The 4,840-nt window shown below is 52.5% G+C and overlaps 1 long non-coding RNA gene across 4 annotated transcripts in view; it reads right to left on the bottom strand.

The window, feature by feature from the left end:
- LOC114061793 overlaps positions 1-4,714 on the bottom strand; it is a 7,499-nt gene extending 2,785 nt beyond the window's left edge. For 2 of the 4 annotated variants that reach the window (XR_003572224.1, XR_003572225.1), the window contains exons 1-3: positions 4,602-4,714; positions 1,792-1,919; positions 913-988 (exon numbers count right to left, since the gene is read on the bottom strand). This is a non-coding gene — a long non-coding RNA (uncharacterized LOC114061793). Of the gene's footprint in view, positions 1-34; positions 989-1,791; positions 1,920-3,345; positions 3,538-4,601 lie in introns of those variants that run through there. The other 2 variants (XR_003572222.1, XR_003572223.1) reach the window with 2 other exon arrangements.
- Positions 4,715-4,840: the final 126 nt, after the last annotated feature.

Raw genomic sequence — 4,840 nt, 5'->3', positions numbered from 1 at the left:
TTTTTTTTTTTTTTTTTTTTTTTTTTTTTTTTTTTTTTTTTTTTTTAATGCACATCTATTTATCTAATCCGCTTGGGGTTTTCACGGTCGTGTGATTAGTTTCTATGTGCCTTCATTTTACACCCATTCCTCCAATCTATATATTTGCCTGATGCTGGATACTTTTAAGTACTCAGTTGCCTTTACAGCAGTATAATTCCAGCATCCCGACGTTTGATAAAAGGGACTTCAGTAGCCCTGGGATTAAATGACATATTTCCCTGCAGCTTCGCTCAACTCCATCATGACTCCTACAGTCAAAAGTTAACGTTATTCATCATCTCTTTGCATTTATTCCCTCCTCCCCTCTCTAAATTCAGTCCCACCACCCTACTTCTGAAACGGTTTCTTGCCGCCTGCTTGGAGCTAGAGGGGGGAGAAGTGTGGGGGGCGGAGGCTGGGACCCGAAAGCCCAGCGGGGAGCCCGCCACCACCCCGCGTCCCCTGGGGCGGCCCCTGCTCCTCTGGCCTTTCCGCGGGCGCGGAGCGGGCCGCGGCCACGCCGAGGTCCCGGAAAACGCCCTCCCGGGCGGGGCGGCAGGAAACGGGGAGACGCTTCAAAGAAGGAAAATGCGAAATAGGGATGGATCCCCCCCAGGGTGGGAGGGAGAAGGGGAGCGGGTAAACTGGAGCAAATCCGATAGGAGATTCAGTTTGCACTGGGAAAATCCAGAGATTGCTTCTAAACAACTTTTCCCTGGAGTGATTTGCACCTCTTGCTCTTTCTTCTCTCGTTTGGTTAGTGTTGTTTCCTCATCTCCCAGGGTGAAGGCACTCAGGCCGAACAACAGTCCGTCTCTTCTTCTAGCAGTCTGCCATTTAAATATGTATCTCTTTGCACATATAAGTGTGCAGATATATAGGTATACTTACATCCAGGCGTGTACAGGAGCATATGCATCTGGATTTGTTCCCCTCTTCACTCCCCTTTTCCCTCTTTAACAAGCGCCTGATAACGCGTTTAAGGCTTGTTATTTGAACTCTCAGATCAGCATGCAGAAATGTAATTGCAACGTTTTTCATCAGGAAAGAAAAGAAGGAGAAAAGGGGGAGGAATTCCCTCCCAGCCCCTCGCACACAGATATCCAGTGCTCGGTAATCGCTGAGTCACCGTATTGGGGGTCAGTGGGTAAACACGAAGGAGAGAGAGAGCAGCAGCTTATTAAAAACCTCGACACAAACCTCATACCTCCTCATCTCCAGCCTGGAGATCCCTCCCCTCCTTCTTCCCCTGGATTTATTAATCTGGACTTGGAAAAAAGTGGCTAAAGTGAAGTCAGAGCCCTTTTTTGAGGCTGGATGTCCTCCTCAGGTGCAGTGGGACCCGCTTTGTTCCAGTGGGGTAGAGGGAAGGAATTCAACATTAAGCTGATATTTGGGCTGCTGCTGATGGGCGTCGTTTTGTGGGGGAGAAGGGGGAAACACCGGCTAGTTCACCTAAGGATGTAAAGAAAAGGAGAGCTTTCTCTAGAGCTGGGCTCTGATCTGGGCATGTTTATTCCTGTTTAAACGCTATTGTTCCTGTCAGCCTTTGACACAAACAGAAGGGGCGGAGGGTGGTGGTGGTGGTGGGGGGGGGGGGAGTCGTGGCTGGAACAAAGCTGCTCAAACCCCAGCAACCCCCAAAGGTGGAGGAATACTTTCTTTTCTTTCCTTTAAAATGTATGAACAGACTTTCTGTTTGAGGTTGTTTTCTGGGTCCCCCCCCTCTCCCTGTGAGCTGGGTACAGTGTCTGGCAGTGATTCACTTACCACGGCCCGTTTAGAGAGGTACATGTCCCCCCAGGTGGGTGCCAGGGAGCCTTGCAAGGTCAGCTTCTTTGGCCCATGGGCTGCCAGTGGTTTGAAGGAGTAGACTTAAAATCGGTTTGCAGCAAGGCCTGGAGCGGGAAACAAAGAGGCAGAAATGTTGGGAGCCCAAGGAGAACCTGAAATACAGAGAAACACTGAGCTTCCCAGAGATGCTTCAGCTTCTCAGTGGGGGACAGAGCAGCATCCTTTTTGGGCTGCCTCTGTGCATTTGAGGGCTGGACTGTACAGACCACACTGAATCAGAGGCATTGTGTAAATAAATAAGTGCACATTGTTTTGAGATGCTGCTATTGTATTTGGGGTTGCGGGGAGGAGAGGGTAATATTTTGTGTGTGTGTCTGCTTGCTGGCCTGTGTGCTTTCGAAAGGTGAGTGCAGATTGCAATAGTTGCTGCTCTGTTTTTGTTTGTCAAACAGGGCCCATCTCTTGGGAGAGGGGCATGTGGCGGATCCCAGCCCAGGATTACATTAATCAAAGCATTATTTCCCCAGGGATGCACAGCACAAATGATAGTAAATCCTAATAAAATTGGATCGCTGAGAAATTGAACGCTTAAAGTAATCTGCTCTGCCTGATAAAAACTTCAAGTTTATAAGATATTATGCATCCCCACCCCCAAACACCTTAGGTATCATCACTATGTGTGTATTATACATCTATCCGTAGGAGAGAAATCACTTCTCAGTTTAACAGGCCCATCACTACTGAATGTATACATAGATACAAATGTGTATGTGCATGCACACAAATATTGCACACACACACGTGCACAGTCATAAAATAAGCTAAAATCTATATGCACATAACAATAATGACTGTGGCCAATATTCTAAGGATGTTGCATGCAACACCTTTGCTGTGGCAGGTGTTGTAGAAGGCTTGGACGGCGATACACATAGTTGTGTACTTGCACTGTAATCTTGCCTGGGGACTCAACTCTCTCTTGCTTTTTACTGATGCTCACCATGGGCCTCCATGATGGCACCTGTGATCTCAGCCCACCAAGAGCAGCTTTCCTTTTTAAACATGAGACCACAGGAGTGGTAGGGAAAGAATTAAAAAAAGATAAAATAAGTGAACACAAGCATTGGAAGACTTTGGGGAGATAAGCTTTAGAAAGAAACTGCCTTGGACAGAGTTGAAAGAAGGGAAGGTCTTCCCAGGCCAGTTATTTTTCCTTAGACACGCAGCATGCTGCACGCACACTCTCTCAGTGCAGGGCTAGACCACCACCTCCTCTGCCCTTTGGCATGGGCCAGCAAAGGCCGGGGTATCTGCTAGCCATTCACGAGCTTCAGACCCTGAGTCTCAGCTACTTCCTTTCTGCAGAAGGAAAGTTTATTTATAATTGCAGCCATAGAACATGACAACAGGCTCAAAGAGATCCACTGTCCAGCAGGGGAAAAAAAATACCAACCTATTTTTTCCCCCTCCTCCTGCTCAAAGACTGCTGTGCTTCCAAATGTGAAAGGGGCAGAAGGCATTTCCACTCACCCAGCTGAAACTCTTTGAAAGGCTATGAGCCTCCCCGACGTTATAAATGCCGATCATTCCTCCTCTTACCCCCGCCGTCCCAGGACCCTGTTACCCCCGCGAGAGTCGGCCTTGCTGCGGGCCCCTATTCGGACAGGTCCTGCCCGCTGCCCTGCGGTCGACGAGTCCCGTTCGCCTCTCCCTGCCCCTGTCTTTTCTGATTTAGCTAGGCAGATCGAAGGCGGCTTATCCCTTCTCCTAGCGCGGGGTTTTCCTGCCCCGTCCCGGCCCCGGGGGCTTGCGGAGAATGGCGGGCGGAGGAGGTGGCCCCGACCCCGCAGCACCTCGCACCCTGCCCCGGCCTGCCGCTGTCTTTCCCCACTGCCTGTAGACAGGGAGGCGGTGGGGATGAGCTGAGCCCTCTTCCAGCCCCGAAATGACGCAGCTTCTGCTCCAGCATCGTCTCCCGTTTGGGCTGGCTCCATTTCAGGAGCTCCGTCTCCCCCCACCCCCTTCTTCCCAGCCTTCCTCCTTCCTCCTCCTCCTCGCCTCACCGTCACTCTCAAACAACACCCCCCACCCCACCCCCCCGCCTCGCGCCCGCTTCCCCCCGCCGCCCCAAACTCCTTCCTAAGGACCGTGGGATGCTGGTGAGCTCTGGTGAGAGTTACCGGTCTCCAATTCCAAACGGGGAGCCACCGGGAGCGGTGAGGCAGCCGTGCCGGGGAAAAGTGGTCGGGGGGTTAGGGAGGCCATGAGGGAAGGAGGGGGCCACATCCACGCACACCCCCTCTCCCCCCATTTGGCGCACCCCCTGCTCCCGGGAATGTGCAGCCCCCGTGCCCCGCCCGGCCCGGCGCTGTCAGCGCAGCGGCGGCTCCGCGCCCCTCGCAAGGGCAGCGCTGCCCGCGACCCCCGACGGGTCTCCCGCCGCGCCCCGCACGACTCCCCTCTTCCTCCCCCACGCGTGTGGGAAGCGTGCAGGGACACACTCACCTCGCCACTGACGGTCTCTCTTTTCCTCTATACCCCCTCTCTTCCTGCCCTCCAGCCCCCCTCTCTCCAAAAAAAAAGAAAAAAGAAGGCAAAACCAATCCCCAAAAAGCCCAGTCATTTGCATACCGTTTGTTACCCTCGCTCGGTCTTCCCCCCCCGCCCCCCCGCGCTTTTTTATCCCCCCCCTTCACCCCCGCCCCGACAGACCCTTCTCCCCCACCCCACTCCCCCGCAACCCGGGTGCAACCGGATGGCAAAAATCAAAGCTGGCTCCAATTTACCCCAGTTGTCTTCCTTTGAACACTCATAAGGTAGGTATGGTGGGATGCTGCGCTCCCACTCCCCATGTGCTCAGTGAGGTGCCTTCCTCTCCACCCTCTCCCCTCTTCCCCCCCCGCCGCTCTCTATTCCTTAATTGGCTCTATCTTGATGTGCACTTGTTTTGTTTAGCCTATTTTACCATTGCGGACGAGATAGGCAGAAAAAGGAGCGTTTGACTTGGTATGTCTCTCTGATTTTT

Source organism: Empidonax traillii, unplaced genomic scaffold (assembly GCF_003031625.1).
Source record: "Empidonax traillii isolate 1590-97213 ecotype Southwest subspecies unplaced genomic scaffold, ASM303162v1 scaffold360:size843394, whole genome shotgun sequence".
Taxonomy (NCBI): Eukaryota; Metazoa; Chordata; class Aves; order Passeriformes; family Tyrannidae; genus Empidonax; species Empidonax traillii.
The sequence above is the reverse complement of the archived record's forward strand: the minus strand, read 5'-3'. Positions and strand labels throughout refer to the sequence as shown.